The sequence below is a fragment of the Bombina bombina genome, chromosome 4 (genome assembly GCF_027579735.1).
Source record: "Bombina bombina isolate aBomBom1 chromosome 4, aBomBom1.pri, whole genome shotgun sequence".
NCBI classification, from domain to species: Eukaryota; Metazoa; Chordata; class Amphibia; order Anura; family Bombinatoridae; genus Bombina; species Bombina bombina.
Window position 1 is genome coordinate 885,806,302 of NC_069502.1, and position 18,778 is coordinate 885,825,079.

The following is an 18,778-nucleotide window of genomic DNA, read 5'->3' on the forward strand; positions in this document are numbered from 1 at the left end:
CATGTTATCTATGGCCGCGTTCGGCAAGCGCTCAGGAGACGTCACAAGTAAGGCAGCTTAGAAAAAACGTTTGCATGCGCAAAGGGATCTGCTGCACAATAATGGAGTAAACATATATAATTCATATGCGAGACGCTTCTATTTGCATGCAATATTTCTAATACCTTTTAAGTATTAGAAATATCGCATGCAAATAGAAATGTCTCACATATGATTAAATATATGTGTACTCCATTATTGTACAGCAGATCCCTTTGCAAATGCGAAGGTTTATTATAAGTTCCCTTACTTGTGAAATTACAGGTGACCCTCGTTTTACAACGGTTCAATTTACACCGTTTCAGAATAACAACCTTTTTTTCCAGTCATGTGACTGCTATTGAAAAGCATTGAGAAGCAGTGCATTTATTAAAATAGCCAGTAGGTGGAGCTGTCCGCTTGTGTTGCAGCAAAGCCAAACAAGCTGAAATTAATCAGTTTAACCAGACCTGAGCTGTCAAGCAGATTTCAAAGGAACAAGATCTCCCTGTCTATAAATCAGTCCAGATTTGAATGCATAGAAATAACTGTTTGCAGAAAAATGCAAGAGAAGTCTGTGTTGTGTGATTTTATTAGGTTTATAATGCTGTTTAGCAAATGTTTTTGTTCATTTAACTTAGTTTAATTATATATTCTGTGTTGTGTGATTATTTATTAGGTTTATAATGCTTTTTAGCATTTACAGTCTTCATTTCAAAGCTTTAAAAATAATGTTACGTATGACAAATTTGAGAGGGGCCTGGAACCTATCTCCCTCACTTCCCATTGACTTACATTATAAACTGTGTTTCAATTTACAACAGTTTCGATTTACAACCATTCCTTCTGGAACCTAACCCCGGCGTAAACTGAGGGCTACCTGTATTATTACATTTACAACACTTTATATATATATATATATATATATATATATATATATATATATATATATATATATATAAATATATATATATAACTGTAAAAATGGCAGCCTCCACGAGCGACACGTGTGTGTGTATATATATATATATATATATATATATATATACAGTATATATACTGTATATACATATGTGTTGCTCATGGAGGCTGCCATGTTTACAAGCGTCTGAGCTTGCTCTTCTCTTGCTCTTTCCCCCAGTGTTACCTGCAAGCTGGAAGTGCTGGGAGTGACGTCATCTGAGCGTTCAGCGAACGCCCAACACTTGGCTTGGAAGCATTTCCCGAACGCTCCAAGCGAGCACTGGGCTCGCTCGATGTGCTTGCCGAACGTGGCCTGTATGACACACATGAACTAGTACTGTCTAACTGTGAAAAACTTTCAAAATGCTCTGAGCTAAGAGGCGGTTTTCAATGGTTTAGAAATCTGTTTGAGCCTACCGAGGTTTATCTTTTCAAAAATACCACCAAGGGAACAAAACAAATTTGATGATAAAAGTAAATTGGAAAGTTGTTTAAAATTGCATGCTCTATCTGAATCATGAAAGTTCAATTTTGACTAGACTTCCCTTTAAGAGCATGTCCATTCAAATGGGCTTAGCCTACAGAAAGAACATACCTTGTTATATTATCTTTCTCTCTATAATCAACACCCTCACTATCTTGTTTCTATATATACAAAGAGGTCAAAACGTAGGTACTAAAATTTTAATTTAATGCTATATGACTGGTATAACAAGTCACTGGTATAACAAGTCATTGGGAAAACAAATAGCTGATACGAGTTTATTGTATTCTTGCATTCCAAGCACTGGGAACAACCTCACACTGAAATGTTGATTTCTGTTGCTACATCCTTGTTTACATATCTTTTCTATGTAGAATACTGCAGAATCCATGTTTTTTCATAAATGGAGGAGGCAAAGACACCCCAGCCAAAGACTTAAATACTCCTCCCACTTCCCTCATCCCCCAGTCATTCTTTGCCTTTCATCCCAGGAGGTTGGCAGAGAAGTGTCAGAAGTTTTCGATAGTCTCTTATGGAGGGTAGTACTCTTCGGCATGGGACTAGAGTTTTAAGTAGTCCTGTCAGCCTCTCAGTGAGAGCATGGGTGAAAGAGTCCGGAGATGCAGGGAGAGTCTTTCTGTGAAACCATCCCGACTTATATTAACAGCTCCACAAGCAATCAACGTTGACGAGTTTTGCTGCCTGCTTTTTTCTCTCAAGTCCATGGCAGAAGCGACGCTACTATCTGTCACACTTGAAGGGCCGTGTTCCTGTTCCACGGCATAGATTCTGGTAAGATTGTTTCATTTTACTTTCATCATGTATGTATTGTAATTACAACTGTTTCTCCTAGAGGGGTTACAACCTTTCGGGGATAACTTTAACATAGGGTCTCAGTGAGGCTCCTTTTTGTATCTAGGAATCAAGGGTTAATATCTCTTGAGGGGGGTTATTGAACAGGGGGGTTTATAATCATGTTTGTTATGTGATTAAGTCTGCTACTGTGTAGTGCTGCTTCGGCTCATGGCTTTCTTGGAACATAACGGCCTATGTCTAGTAACGCGGCCTTTACGGTCGGGCGCGCTTTTGCATGGACTGCACAGTTTACCTTGTGACTCCATATCCGTATTCCTGACTGTGTGGCGACGGAGAAATCCTGGTCTGCTGGTGTCTGGTTGTCTGTAGGTGGTGGGTGCCCCAGCCATTGGGGTTGTAAGGTGCCATTAGATTTTTCTGGTCCATTTTTTATTCAGTGTCCCAGTTATGGAGGATACTGATTTTTTGGAGACGGATATCTCTGATTCAGACTCTACTTCTTGCGAAGAATATGAATTGGCCCGGGTGATACATGCCCATCAGTTATGTTCCGAATGCCATTTTAGAGTGCTCTGTTTCTCGGGATTGGGGAGTCAGGTGCCCACTAAGCCATCCTCCTCTGGGGATTCTATTTCCCACGAGACGAGTTCCCTACCACCAACTCTTACTATGTATGCAGGTAACTCAAACGCTACTTATCCATGGAGTGTGGCTTGTTCCCACCGGAGGTTACAACACTGTTCCGCATGGCCATATCTTTGGCGCTGGCGCATCTGCACCTCCCGGGAGTGTGCTTATAATATTGTCCGTGTTCCGTTAACCGGGGCTCGCGTGGGATCGCCTGGGCCAGTTCAGCCCTTCGGGGGAGCGACTGCCCCTGAGGCCTCAGGGGGTCAACTTTCGGGGCTGGTGTTCTTCTTTCTCCAACATTGGTGTGTCCGGTCCACGGCGTCATCCTTACTTGTGGGGAATATCTCTTCCCCAACAGGAAATGGCAAAGAGTCCCAGCAAAGCTGGCCATATAGTCCCTCCTAGGCTCCGCCCACCCCAGTCATTCTCTTTGCCGTTGCACAGGCAACATCTCCACGTAGATGGTTAAGAGTTTGTGGTGTTTAGTTGTAGTTTTTTATTCTACTATCAAGAGTTTGTTATTTTAAAATAGTGCTGGTATGTACTATTTACTCTGAAACAGAAAAGGATGAAGAATTCTGTTTGTGAGAGGAAGATGATTTTAGCAGACAGTAACTAAAATCGATTGCTGTTTCCACATAGGACTGTTGAGATGAAGTAACTTCAGTTGGGGGAAACAGTTAGCAGACTTTTCTGCTTAAGGGCCTTCCCAGTTGTAGGCTGAGCCTCATTTTCGCGCCATTACTGCGCAGTTGTTTTTGAGAGCAAGACATGCAGATGCATGTGTGAGGACCTGAAAGTAGTTAGAAAAGTTCCTTAAAGGCGTCATTTGGTATCGTATTCCCCTCTGGGCTTGGTAAAGTCACAGCAAAGGCTGTAGCTGGGACTGTATAGGGGTTAAATCTGTAACCGGATCCAGTTTCGTTATTTTAAGGGTTAAAGCTCTGGTGAAATTTTGGTAAATTTTGAACAATTCCTTCATATTTTTTCACACATTCAGTAATAAAGTGTGCTCTGTTTAAAATTTAAAGAGACAGTAACGGTTTTGTTTTAAAATGGTTTTTGTGCTTTATTGACAAGTTTAAGCCTGTTTAACATGTCTGTGCCTTCAGATAAGCTATGTTCTATATGTATGAAAGCCAATGTGTCTCCCCCTTCAAAATTGTGTGATAATTGTGCCATTGCGTCCAAACAAAGTAAGGACAGTACTGCCACAGATAATGAAATTGCCCAAGATAATTCCTCAGATGAAGGGAGTAGACATGGTTCTACATCATCTCCTTCTGTGTCTACGCCAGTTTTGCCCACGCAGGAGGCCCCTAGTACTTCTAGCGTGCCAATGCTTATTACCATGCAACAATTGACGGCTGTAATGGATAACTCCATAGCAAATATTTTATCCAAAATGCCTGCATATCAGAGAAAGCGCGATTGCTCTGTTTTAAACACTGAAGAGCAGGAGGGCGCTGATGATAATTGTTCTGTCATACCCTCACACCAATCTGAAGGGGCCATGAGGGAGGTTTTGTCAGATGGGGAAATTTCAGATTCAGGAAAAATTTCCCAACAGGCTGAACCTGATGTTGTGACATTTAAATTTAAGTTAGAACATCTCCGCGCATTGCTTAAGGAGGTGTTATCTACTCTGGATGATTGTGACAACTTGGTCATTCCAGAAAAATTATGCAAGATGGACAAGTTCCTAGAGGTTCCGGTGCACCCCGACGCTTTTCCTATACCCAAGCGGGTGGCGGACATAGTGAATAAGGAGTGGGAGAAGCCCGGCATACCTTTTGTTCCCACTCCTATATTTAAGAAATTATTTCCTATGGTCGACCCCAGAAAGGACTTATGGCAGACAGTCCCTAAGGTCGAGGGGGCAGTTTCTACTCTAAACAAGCGCACTACTATTCCTATCGAGGATAGTTGTGCTTTCACAGATCCTATGGATAAAAAATTGGAAGGTTTGCTTAAAAAGATTTTTGTACAGCAAGGTTACCTTCTTCAACCCATTTCGTGCATTGTTCCTGTCACTACAGCAGCGTGGTTCTGGTTCGAGGAACTAGAAAAGTCACTCAGTAGAGAGACTCCATATGAGGAGTTTATGGACAGAGTTCACGCACTTAAGTTGGCTAATTCTTTTATTTTAGATGCTGCTTTGCAATTAGCTAGATTAGCGGCGAAAAATTCAGGGTTTGCAATTGTGGCGCGCAGAGCGCTTTGGCTAAAGTCTTGGTCAGCGGATGTATCATCCAAGACAAAATTGCTTAATATCCCCTTCAAGGGTAAAACTCTCTTTGGACCAGAATTGAAAGAGATTATCTCAGACATCACTGGGGGAAAGGGTCACGCCCTCCCACAAGATAGGCCTTTCAAGGCCAAGAATAAGTCTAATTTTCGTTCCTTTCGTAATTTCAGGAACGGACCGGGCTCTAATTCTGCATCCTCTAAGCAAGAAGGTAATACCTCACAGTCCAAACCAGCCTGGAAACCGATGCAAGGCTGGAACAAGGGTAAGCAGGCCAAGAAGCCTGCCGCTGCTAACAAAACAGCATGAAGGAGTAGCCTCCGATCTGGGACCAGATCTAGTGGGGGGCAGACTCTCTCTCTTTGCTCAGGCTTGGGCAAGAGATGTTCAGGATCCCTGGACGCTAGAAATAGTTTCTCAAGGTTATCTTCTGGAATTCAAGGAACTACCCCCAAGGGGAAGGTTCCACATGTCTCACTTATCCTCAAACCAAATAAAGAGACAGGCGTTCTTACATTGTGTAGAAGACCTGTTAAAGATGGGAGTGATACACCCCGTTCCAATGACGGAACAAGGAATGGGATTTTACTCAAATCTGTTCGTAGTTCCCAAAAAAGAGGGAACCTTCAGACCAATTCTAGATTTAAAGATCCTAAACAAATTTCTCAGGGTACCATCATTCAAAATGGAAACCATTCGAACGATTCTACCCACTATCCAGGAAGGTCAATTTATGACTACCGTGGATCTAAAGGATGCGTACCTACATATTCCTATCCACAAAGAACATCATCAGTTCCTAAGGTTCGCCTTTCTAGACAAACATTACCAGTTTGTGGCCCTGCCATTCGGATTAGCCACTGCTCCAAGGATTTTCACAAAGGTACTCGGGTCCCTTCTAGCGGTTCTAAGACCGAGGGGCATTGCAGTAGTACCATACTTGGACGACATTATAATACAAGCGTCGTCCCTTTCAAAATCAAAGGCTCATACAGACATCGTTCTGGCCTTTCTCAGATCTCACGGATGGAAGGTGAACATAGAAAAAAGTTCTCTGTCTCCGTCAACCAGAGTTCCCTTCTTGGGAACAATAATAGATTCCTTAGAAATGAAGATCTTTCTGACAGATGTCAGAAAGTCAAAACTTCTAAGCGCTTGTCAAGTTCTTCATTCTGTTCCACGTCCTTCCATAGCTCAGTGCATGGAAGTAGTAGGGTTGATGGTTGCGGCAATAGACATAGTTCCTTTTGCGCAAATTCATCTAAGACCATTACAACTGTGCATGCTGAAACAGTGGAATGGGGATTATACAGACTTGTCTCCAGTGATTCAAGTAGATCAGAAGACCAGAGACTCACTCCGTTGGTGGCTAACCCAGGATCACCTATCCCAGGGAATGAGCTTCCGCAGTCCAGAGTTGGTCATCGTCACGACCGACGCCAGCCTAGTGGGCTGGGGCGCGGTCTGGGAATCCCTGAAAGCTCAGGGACTGTGGTCTCGGGAAGAGTCTCTTCTCCCGATAAACATTCTGGAACTAAGAGAGATATTCAATGCTCTCAAGGCTTGGCCTCAGCTAGCAAAGGCCAGATTCATAAGATTCCAATCAGACAACATGACGACTGTTGCGTATCTCAATCATCAGGGGGGAACAAGGAGTTCCCTGGCGATTAAAGAAGTGACCAAAATAATACAATGGGCGGAGAATCACTCCTGCCACCTATCTGCGATCCACATTCCAGGTGTGGAAAACTGGGAAGCGGATTATTTGAGTCGTCAGACATTCCATCCGGGGGAGTGGGAACTCCACCCGGAGATCTTTGCCCAGTTGACACAACTATGGGGCATTCCAGACATGGATCTGATGGCGTCTCGTCAGAACTTCAAAGTTCCTTGCTACGGGTCCAGATCCAGGGATCCCAAGGCGACTCTAGTGGATGCACTAGTAGCGCCTTGGACCTTCTACCTAGCTTATGTGTTTTCACCGTTTCCTCTCATTCCCAGGCTGGTAGCCAGGATCAAACAGGAGAGGGCCTCTGTGATCTTGATAGCCCCTGCGTGGCCACGCAGGACTTGGTATGCAGACCTGGTGAATATGTCATCGGTTCCACCATGGAAGCTACCTTTGAGACAGGACCTTCTTGTTCAGGGTCCATTCGAACATCCAAATCTGGTCTCCCTCCAGCTGACGGCTTGGAGATTGAACGCTTGATTCTATCAAAGCGTGGGTTTTCAGATTCTGTGATTGATACTCTGGTTCAGGCCAGAAAACCGGTAACTAGAAAGATTTACCATAAGATATGGAAAAGATATATCTGCTGGTGTGAATCCAAGGGATTACCTTGGAATAAGATTAAAATTCCTAAGATTCTTTCCTTTCTGCAAGAAGGTTTGGATAAAGGATTATCTGCGAGTTCTCTAAAGGGACAGATTTCTGCTTTATCTGTCTTATTACACAAACGACTGGCAGCTATGCCAGATGTTCAAGCATTTGTTCAGGCTCTGGTTAGGATCAAGCCTGTTTACAGACCTTTGACTCCTCCCTGGAGTTTAAATTTAGTTCTTTCAGTTCTTCAAGGGGTTCCGTTTGAACCTCTACATTCCATAGATATTAAGTTGTTATCTTGGAAAGTTTTGTTTTTGGTTGCTATTTCTTCTGCTAGAAGAGTTTCAGAGTTATCTGCTCTGCAGTGTGCTCCGCCCTATCTGGTGTTCCATGCAGATAAGGTGGTTTTGCGTACTAAACCTGGTTTTCTTCCAAAGGTTGTTTCTAACAAAAATATTAACCAGGAGATAGTTGTACCTTCTTTGTGTCCGAATCCAGTTTCAAAGAAGGAACGTTTGTTACACAATTTGGACGTAGTCCGTGCTCTAAAATTCTATTTAGAAGCTACAAAAGATTTCAGACAAACATCTTCTCTGTTTGTCGTCTACTCTGGTAAAAGGAGAGGTCAAAAAGCGACTTCTACCTCTCTTTCTTTTTGGCTTAAAAGCATCATCCGATTGGCTTACGAGACTGCCGGACGGCAGCCTCCTGAAAGAATCACAGCTCACTCCACTAGGGCTGTGGCTTCCACATGGGCCTTCAAGAACGAGGCTTCTGTTGATCAGATATGTAAGGCAGCGACTTGGTCTTCACTGCACACTTTTGCCAAATTTTACAAATTTGATACTTTTGCTTCTTCGGAGGCTATTTTTGGGAGAAAGGTTTTGCAAGCCGTGGTGCCTTCCGTTTAGGTGACCTAATTTGCTCCCTCCCTTCATCCGTGTCCTAAAGCTTTGGTATTGGTTCCCACAAGTAAGGATGACGCCGTGGACCGGACACACCAATGTTGGAGAAAACAGAATTTATGCTTACCTGATAAATTACTTTCTCCAACGGTGTGTCCGGTCCACGGCCGCCCTGGTTTTTTAATCAGGTCTGATGAATTATTTTCTCTAACTACAGTCACCACGGTACCATATGGTTTTCTCCTATTTTTTTCCTCCTGTCCGTCGGTCGAATGACTGGGGTGGGCGGAGCCTAGGAGGGACTATATGGCCAGCTTTGCTGGGACTCTTTGCCATTTCCTGTTGGGGAAGAGATATTCCCCACAAGTAAGGATGACGCCGTGGACCGGACACACCGTTGGAGAAAGTAATTTATCAGGTAAGCATAAATTCTGTTTTTGTCCCGGCGGAGCTATGTTGCACCTTTCGTTATAGACTCGCGCGCCTTCGTGTTCTACTAAGGCACATTTTTGGCGTTGTTGGAGGATCCCACTCTTAATGGGTCTGGGGATTCTCAGTCTTAATCTTCGACTGGCTTCCATGTATAGACAGAAGGGGATGAAGTAATCTCCTTATAGCCTTTGTTATTTGTGTATTCTTTTCCAGTTCTGAGCTTGGAAATCTCTGGCCCCTGTTGGGCTGGTCCTGCGGGTCTGTCTGTTCTTCCTGGGCGATAACCTACGGGTTGCCTTATCTTAATTTCATCCGGTGAGGATGATTTTTATTTGGTATAAAGCTCAAGTTGTGGTGTGATGTTTCCTTCAGGAACTTTCTTCTCTGGAATTGATACCCGCGATTATGTGGTGGCACTGTTTATAAAAGTCTGTCTGACTGTTATTTATCCCTCGGGGGGAGACTCTATGTGGCCTTGACAGTGCTGGGGCCCTTGGTTTCAGACTTGTCCTGACTGGGTACAAATCCTTCTGTCTTTGAGGCCTAGTTCAGACACGTGGTGCCCTTTTATGTCCGGTTGGTCCGGTGAGGGCACCTAGTGATCACAATGTGATTTGTGTTGTTTTCTTGTTTTATTTTACAAGCTTCAACTAGCATCCTGAGTGGACTTGAGGGTCCTTGGTTGCTTAGGGGCATAGGGGATTAGTTCAGTCCTTATTCACCTTTCAATCTAGTGGGCCGGGACTCCGTTGAGATCCGCGGCGACATACTCAGTCGTTTCAGAGTCATTTTTAGATGACTGCAGCGTGCAGTATTTTTTCTTCAGACGTTCGTCAGTCCTATCTGAGCTTGCTGCTCGAGGTTTCGTTTCTGAATATTTCGGTATTCTGAGCTACCTTTTTGCGTCTTGGGGACCTTCATCTTCAGTTGCTTTCTAGAGTGCGGTTGCAATTTGTTAGGGGAAGATCCTCTCTCTGTTTCAGACTCCCGCCCTTATCCCGTGGTTTCTGTATTTCTGGGGTCTGGGCGTTGCCTCCCCTTGTTTCTATGAGACTGGTTGGGTCTCTGTTAGCCTGACCCGGTTTCTCAGGTTTTTTTTCTCTGTGTTTGTGCCCTTTTTTAGGGTTGTTTCTGGAGTTCCTTATGCTAGCTGGACTGCTAGCTCAGCATACTAATGCACTGTGACTACTTTACACTGTAGCAATCCGAGGGTTGCATGTTCGATCCCCGGTGAGGTCTGCTCAGCCTTTCCTCCTTTTGAGGTTGATAAAATGAATAGCGCCTTAAGTCCCTTAAGGGGGATTAGCCACGCTTTACAAGTACAATCTTGTTTTCTCTGTGTCTTTTCTTCTTTGTGGAAGAATACGGTAGATTGTTCCCTTTCTTTTGTAAGGGGTGTGTTGTTTGGAGACCGACTGCTGGGCGACGGTGTCTCTTGAAGGCTGTTGACTCAGTCGAGTCTAGTTCCTATGGTCTCTAACAAGGCTTGTGGACTATCTGCGTGTCAGTGTCCTGGGCTTTTTCCTTTGTTTCAAAGTTGTTCTTGGCTTCAGACGAAGCAGGATTTTGTTGGGTAGGGGTTTTCAGGCCTGATTCTCTCAGAATGGGCCGCCTCTTGTACCCTCCCGTTTTTTGCATTCAGTGTCCTCTATAGCTTGGGTATTGCTTTCCCAAAAGTAATGAATGCAGCTGTGGACTCTTTCCATTTATGAAGAAAAACTTAAATTATGCTTACCTGATAATTTTCTTTTCTTTAGATGGAAAGAGTCCACAGCTCCCCGCCCGTGTTTTTATGTGGGGTGGCCGTAATTTTGTTCTTCTGGCACCTTTTCACCCTGATTTTTCTTCTACTGTTCCTTGTTTCTCGGCAGAATGACTGGGGATGAGGGAAGTGGGAGGAGTATTTAAGCCTTTGGCTGGGGTGTCTTTGCCTCCTCCTGGTGGCCAGGTTCTGTTTTTCCCAAAAGTAATGAATGCAGCTGTGGACTCTTTCCATCTAAAGAAAAGATAGTAATCATAATTTACAGTTGTGCTCATAAGTTTACATACTCTGGCAGAATTTATGATTTCTTGGCCATTTTTCAGAGACTATGAATGATAACGCAAAAACTTTTCTTTCACTCATGGTTTGTGTTTGGCTGAAGCCATTTATTATCAATCAAATATGTTTACTCTTTTTAAATCATAATGACAACAGAAACTACCCAAATGACCCTGATCAAAAGTTTACATACCCTTGTGATTTTGGCCTGATAACATGCACACAAGTTGACACAAAGGGGTTTGAATGGCTATTAAAGGTAACCATCCTCACCTGTGATCTGTTTTCTTGTAATTAGTGTGTGTGTATAAAGGTCAATGAGTTTCTGGACTCCTGACAGACCCTTGCATCTTTCATCCAGCGCTGCACTGACGATTCTGGATTCTGAGTCATGGGGAAAGCAAAATAATTGTTAAAGGATCTGCGGGAAAAGGTAGTTGAACTGTATAAAACAGGAAAGAGATATAAAAGATATCCAAGGAATTGAGAATGCAAATCAGCAGTGTTCAAACTCTAATAAAGAAGTAGAAAATGAGGGGTTCTGTTGAAACCAAACCCCGGTCAGGTAGACCAACTAAAATTTCAGCCACAACTGCCAGAAAAATTGTTTGGGATGCATAGACAAACCCACAAATAACTTCAGGTGAAATACAAGACATGTGGTGTGGCTGTTTTTAAGATGCACAATAAGGAGGCAGTTGAAGAAAGATGGGCTGCATGGTCGGGTCGCCAGAAGAATGCCATTACTACGCAAATGCCACAAAGTATCCCGCTTACAATACACCAAACAGCACAGAGACAAGCCTCAAACCTTCTGAGCTACAAAGGCACAGGAAATTTGGTCAGAATTGATGGCAAGATTAATGCAGTATGTTATCAAACAGAACGCCTCATTTTCCATTTCTTGATTCGAGTTTGAACACTGCTGATTTGCATTCTCATTTCCTTGGATATCTTTTTATATCCCTTTCCTGTTTTATACAGTTCAACTACCTTTTTCCCACAGATCCTTTGACAATTCTTTTTCTTTCCCCAAGACTCAGAATTCAGAAACGTCAGTGCAGCACTGGATGAAAGATGCAAGGGTCTGTTAGGAGTCCAGAAACTCATTGACCTTTTATACACACACTAATTACAAGCAAACAGATAACTTTAATAGACATTCAAACCCCTTTGTGTCAACTTGTGTGCATGTTATCAGGCCAAAATCACCAGGGTATGTAAACTTTTGATCAGGGTCATTTGGGTAGTTGCTGTTGTCATTATGATTTAAAAAGAGTAAACACAGTTGATTGATAATAAATGGCTTCAGCCAAATACTAACTATGAGTGAAAGAAAAGATTTTGTGTTATCATTCATATTCTCTGAATAATGGCCAAGAATTCATAAATTCTGCCAGGATATGTAAACTTATGAGCACAACTGTAAGTTTTTCCGTATAGGTGGTGGTTTCAACAGACAAAATCAGCTATTTCAAATGAAAAAATAAAGGTATAGGAAACCTTTGTAAACAATTACATATAGCACATAAAATGGATCATTGGGATCATATTAAATGACTTCTACAGCAATATCTTCACTAATTGTTGAGCAATGAGAAAATAAATAAAAGCAGATTTTATTCCACAATGGGCTCTATATTTAACTTTAACATTAAACATTAAAAAAATACTCTTTTTAAAGGGACATTATACACTAGATTTGTATTTGCATAAATGTTTTATAGATGATCCATTTATATAGCCCATCTGGGAGTGTTTTTGTAACAATGTATAATTCTGCTTATTTTTTAATAACATTGTGCTGATTTTCAGACTTTTAACCAAGCTCCAAAGGGTTAGATTTATTAAGCAGCAGATGCTGCTTAATCTGCCCGAGGTTTTAGGTCCGCCTAAAACCTAAGTTAAGAAGCAGCCATCGTAAGACCTTTTAGGTGGTGGACTGCAATCATCCCAATCAGATACGATCAGGATGAGTGACACCTCCTGCTAGCGACCGATTGGCCGCAAATGTGCACGGGGGTGTCATTGCACAAGTATTTCACCAGAAATGCTTGTGCAATGATAAATGCCAACATGTACGCTGTCAGCATTTAGCAAGGACGAGCAGACATGATTCACTACAGCGAATCATGTCCGCTCGACCTTTGATAAATCTACCCTAAAGATGGTTTGGCCTCAGTTACCTTGACCGGTTTTTCATATTCTAATTGAACAGTTTCTTCTAAGTGGTTTACATTATCCTCCTCGGAGGAACCCAGAGTTCCTTTGCCGGGATTGGCGTCGATTGTTCGGTGGGTGGACGCCCACGTTCGTTGTTTATGCCCCAGGAATACTCTTGGAAGTAGGGTCAGGTTTCCTAGAGGTTTTATTCTTTTTCTGGGAAGGACTGGAGGATGGATGGTCAGTTGGTTATCTGACGGTTCAGTTTTCAGCGTTATTCTTTTCTACACAGATGTCTAGTGGCTGTGCTAGACTTGTAATCCTTTTGACAGACCCTGGTTAGTATCAGGCTTGTGTTTAAATCCGTTGCTCCTCTTGGATTTTTAACCTTGGTTAAGGTTTTGCAGCTTACTCAGTTTGAGCCATAGCATTATATAGAATTTTATATTCTTTTCTTGGATTTTTTTCCTTTTTGCTATACCCTTTGCTTGGAGAGTTTAGGTGCTCTCAGCTTGCAGTATGAATCGCATTACCTTGTGTTGGATAAGGCAGTTTTTTCTCCTATGGGGAAATATTGTTTGGGAATTTTTGTTCCCTCTCTGTGTCCTCATTTTTATCTTGAGGAATGTGTGTGCATAATTTGGGTTTATGCATCTTTTGTTTGTTTTGTCTGTACCAGAAAACTTCTGCTACTTTTTCTGGTTGAGAAGTTTAATCGTTCGTTTTTCAGACTGCGGAGTTGCAGTCTTATGAGAGGGTTATGCCTCATTGTTCGAGGGCTTTCTCTTTTTCTTGGGATTCAAAATTTTTATTTTTTACTTCTGCTGAGGATTTTTTTCTTTTGGGTGGTGCCTTCTGTTTAGGTTATCTGTCTTGTCCCTCCCTAATCATCTGTGTCCTCTAGCTTCGGTCTTGATTCCCAACATTAATTGATGATGATCAGTGGACTCACCGTGTCATTAGAAAGAAAATTTATGCTTACCTGATAAATTTATTTATTTCTTGACACGGTGAGTCCACGGCCCGCCTTGTATTTTTCAGACAGGTTTTTTGTTGTGTAGACCTCAGGCACCTCTGCACCTTGTTTTGCTTCCTTTCTCTCCTTTTCCTTCGGTCGAATGACTGGAGGTTTTGGGAAGTGATATTTAACAGCTTTGCTGTTGTGCGCTTTGCCTCCTCCTGCTGGCCAGGAGTGATATTCCCAAAAGTAATTGATGATCCGTGGACTCACCGTGTCAAGAAAGAAAGAAATGTATCAGGTAAGCATAAATGTTGTTGTTTTTTTCACCCATGTGAGCGTGTTCATTTATATATCTACTAGTCCTAAAGCCCGTTCACAGGGGCCATTTTTTGCAGTACAGCGTTCCCACCCCTTGCGCTCTCTCCCTCCCCCTCTCTTTTGATCTCTCTCTCCCCCTCTATTTTGCTCTCTCTCTCCCCCTCTCTTTTGAGCTCTCTCTCTCCCCCCCCCCTCTCTTTTGAGCTCTCTCTCTCCCCCTCTCTTTTGCGCTCTCTCTCTCCCCCTCTCTTTTGCGCGCTCTCTCTCTCCCCCTTCTCTTTGGCGCTCTCTCTCCCCCCTTCTCTTTTGCACTCTCTCTCCCCCCTCTCTTTTGCGCTCTCTCTCTCTCCCCCTCTCTTTTGCGCTCTCTCTGCCCCTCTCTTTGCTCTCTCTCCCCCCCTCTCTTTTGCGCTCTCTCCCCCATCTCTTTTGCGTTCTCTTTCTCCCATCTCTTTTGCGCTCTCTCCCCCATCTCTTTTGCGCTCTCTCTCCCCCTCTCTTTTGAGCTCTCTCCCCCCTCCTCTCTCTCTCTCTCTCCCCCCTCCTCTCTCTCTCTCCCCCTCTCTCTCTCTCTCTCTCTCTCTCTCCCCCTCTCTCTCTCTTCCCCCTCCTCACTCTCTCCCCCCTCCTCTCTCTCTCCCCCCTCCTCTCTCTCTCTCTCTCTCTCTCTCTCTCTCTCTCCCCCCTTCTCTCTCTCTCTCTCCCCCCCTCCTCTCTCTCCCCCCCTCTCTCTCTCTCTCTCCCCCCTCCTCTCTCTCTCCCCCCCCTCTCTCTCTCTCCCCCTCCTCTCTCTCTCTCTCCCCCCTCCTCTTTCTCTCTCTCCCCCCCTCCTCTCTCTCTCTCTCTCTCCCCCCCCCCTCTCTCTCTCTCTCTCTCTCCCCCTCTCTCTCTCTTCCCCCTCCTCACTCTCTCCCCCCTCCTCTCTCTCTCCCCCCTCCTCTCTCTCTCTCTTCCCCCCTCCTCTCTCTCTCTCCCCCCCCTCCTCTCTCTCCCCCCCTCTCTCTCTCTCTCTCTCTCTCCCCCCTCCTCTCTCTCTCCCCCCTCTCTCTCTCTCCCCCTCCTCTCTCTCTCTCTCTCTCTCCCCCCTCCTCTCTCTCTCCCCCCTCTCTCTCTCTCCCCCTCCTCTCTCTCTCCCCCCTCCTCTTTCTCTCTCTCCCCCCTCCTCTCTCTCTCTCTCTCTCTCTCCCCACCTCTCTCTCTCTCTCTCTCTCTCTCTCTCTCTCTCTCTCTCTCTCCCCCTCCTCTCTCTCTCTCTCTCTCTCTCCCCTCCTCTCTCTCTCCCCCCTCTCTCTCTCTCCCCCCTCCTCTCTCTCTCCCCCCTCCTCTCTCTCTCCCCCATCTCTTTTGCGCTCTCTCTCCCCCTCTCTTTTGAGCTCTCTCCCCCCTCCTCTCTCTCCCCCCTCCTCTCTCTCTCTCCCCCTCTCTCTCTCTCTCTCTCTCTCTCCCCCTCTCTCTCTCTCCCCCCTCCTCACTCTCTCCCCCCTCCTCTCTCCCCCTCCTCTCTCTCTCTCTCTCTCTCTCTCTCCCCCCTCCTCTCTCTCTCTCCCCCCTCCTCTCTCTCTCTCTCTCCCCCCCTCCTCTCTTTCTCCCCCCTCTCTCTCTCCCCCCTCCTCTCTCTCTCCCCCCTCTTTCTCTCTCCCCCCTCCTCTCTCTCTCTCTCCCCCCTCCTCTTTCTCTCTCTCCCCCCTCCTCTCTCTCTCTCTCTCTCCCCCCACCTCTCTCTCTCTCTCCCCCTCCTCTCTCTCTCCCCCTCTCTCTCCCCCCTCTCTCCCTCTTCCCCCTCCTCTCTCTCTCCCCCCTCCTCTCTCTCTCTCCCCCCCACTCCTCTCTCCCCCTCCTCTCTCTCTCTCTCCCCCCTCCTCTCTCTCTCCCCCACTCCTCTCTCTCTCTCCCCCCTCCTCTTTCTCTCTCTCCCCCCTCCTCTCTCTCTCTCTCCCCCTCCTCTCTCTCTCCCCCTCTCTCTCCCCCCCCTCCTCTCTCTCTCCCCCTCTCTCCCTCTTCTCCCTCCTCTCTCTCCCCCCTCCTCTCTCTCCCCCTCCTCTCTCTCTCTCTCTCTCTCTCTCTCTCTCCCCCCTCCTCTCTCTCTCTCCCCCACTCCTCTCTCTCTCTCCCCCCTCCTCTCTCTCCCCCCTCCTCTCTCTCCCCCCTCCTCTCTCTCTCTCCCCCTCCTCTCTCTCTCCCCTCCTCTCTCTCTCCCCCCCTCTCTCTCTCCCCCCTCCTCTCTCTCTCCCCCTCCTCTCTCTCTCCCCCCTCCTCTCTCTCCCCCCTCCTCTCTCTCCCCCTCCTCTCTCTCTCCCCCCTCCTCTCTCTCTCCCCCCTCCTCTCTCTCTCCCCCCTCCTCTCTCTCCCCCCTCCTCTCTCTCTCCCCCCTCCTCTCTCTCTCTCTCTCTCTCTCTCCCCACCTCCTCTCTCTCTCTCCCCCCTCCTCTCTCTCTCCCCCCCTCCTCTCTCTCTCCCCCCTCCTCTCTCTCTCCCCCCCTCTTCTCTCTCTCTCCCCCCTCCTCTCTCTCTCCCCCCCTCCTCTCTCTCCCCCCTCCTCTCTCTCTCCCCCCTCCTCTTTCTCTCCCCCCTCCTCTTTCTCCCCCCCCTCCTCTCTCTCTCCCCCTCCTCTCTCTCTCCCCCCTCCTCTCTCTCTTTCTCCCCCTCCCTCTCTCCCCCCTCCTCTCACTCCCCCCCTCCACTCTCTCTCCCCCCTCCTCTCTCTCCTCTCTCTCTTTCTTTCTCCCCCTCCTCTCTCTCTCTCCCCCCTCCTCTCTCTCCCCCCTCCTCTCTCTCTCCCCCTCCTCTCTCTCTCCCCCCCTCCTCTATCCCCCCCTCTCCTCTCTCTCTCCCCTCCTCTCTCTCTCCCCTCTCTCTTTTGTGCTCTCTCTCCCCCTCTTTTGCTCTCTCTCTCCCCCTCTCTTTTGTGCTCTCTCTCTCCCCCCTCTCTTTTGCGCTCTCTCCCCCATCTCTTTTGCTCTCTCTCCCATCTCGCTTTTGTGCTTTCTCTCTCTATCCCCCCTCTTTTGCTCTTTCTCTCCCCCCCTCTCTTTTGATCTCTCTCCCCCATCTCTTTTGCGCTCTCTCCCCCCTCTCTTCTCTCCTCTCCTCTCTAACCTCCTCTCTCCCCCTCTCCTCTCTCTCTCCCCCCTCTCTCTCCCCCCTCTCCTCTCTCTCCTGTCCTCTCCTCTCTCTCCCGTCCTCTCTCTCCCCCCTCTCTCTCACCCCCTCACCTCTCTCTCTCCCCTCTTCTCTCTCCCCACCTCTCTGTCTCTCAGTCTACCCTCTCTATCTCGCGACCGTGCCCGGCCACTCCCCTTTTACGGCCATGCACGCCCGGCCACACATCGGCCACACCCCGCTCATGCCCGCCCACGCCCACTTCTGCAGCAGATAGGATCAGCAAGGGAATAGGACTCAAAGGCCAGGTGTGTTTGTCCTTGAGCTGTCTCTACTGCGCATGACAGCTTCGGACAAACACACTTGGCCTTTTATATAATAGGATTTGCATCTGTAAAATGTGGCAACTTTGGAGAGGGGATGGGATCAAGTATAAACAACAATATGTTATGTTAGTAAGGAAATATTTACTTGTCATTATACAGCTTATACATGGTAGTTCCATATCAGTTTTAATACTTTTGTATACATAGTACAATTAGAAAGATAGTTTGGTACTGTATTCAGAAAGGTAATAGCTGTTATTTTTAAAAAAAAAAATAAAGACTAGCATTTGCAGCTTAACCCTTTCATGCTGGGCTCAATTTGTCTACATCGGAACAACATTCCGATGTAAACAATTTGAAATCACGCGATCATGCATGCAATCACAAGATTTCAATGATAAGATTGGGTCAAAGGGGCGAGCCTACAACGCTAGGCACGCCCACCATGTCCTGATCCCATTCAGTAAGCGCCCTTGGCTTCAGTACAGTCAAACAGCTAGGACGTTCCATGCCGCGCAGTTAGGACGGCATGGAACGTCCTAACTTCGGGAAAATGTTAAAACACAAAAAACAAACCAAAGAATATTGTGATTTAGTGGTGTGTAAAAATTTAATTTTTCATAATTTCTGTATAAAAAATTATATATATATATATATATATATATATATATATATATGTATATATGTTTTACTTGGTTCATTAATTAATATTCATTTGATAAACCATCATGCTGCTTTCTGTTAATAATAAGCCACATAAGCTTTGAAAAAAACTGATTTTGACAAAAAGTGTAACTGAATGCATATCAAGCTTAAAAGCTTAGAAACAATTGAAAATTCCTACCTAAAACGATAAACTGATCCTTTTAAGTATCCATAGTAACAAATGCTCATGAAACAAATTCTGTTTTTGAAACAAAAAACATTGTCCATTAGGTGATAATACATATGATAATTACTTTTTTTCAATAAAGAGGAGGATTAGGCAGCTAAATGAAAGCTAATTTAATAATGTTTGCATGGCATTCCATTTAAAGGAATATTAAACACT

The 18,778-nt window shown here is 45.4% G+C and overlaps 1 protein-coding gene across 1 annotated transcript in view; it reads left to right on the forward strand.

Moving 5' to 3' along the window:
* The window catches only part of ADGB (androglobin), a 693,780-nt gene that overhangs the window by 223,457 nt on the left and 451,545 nt on the right, over window positions 1-18,778 (forward strand). The window lies entirely within an intron of this gene.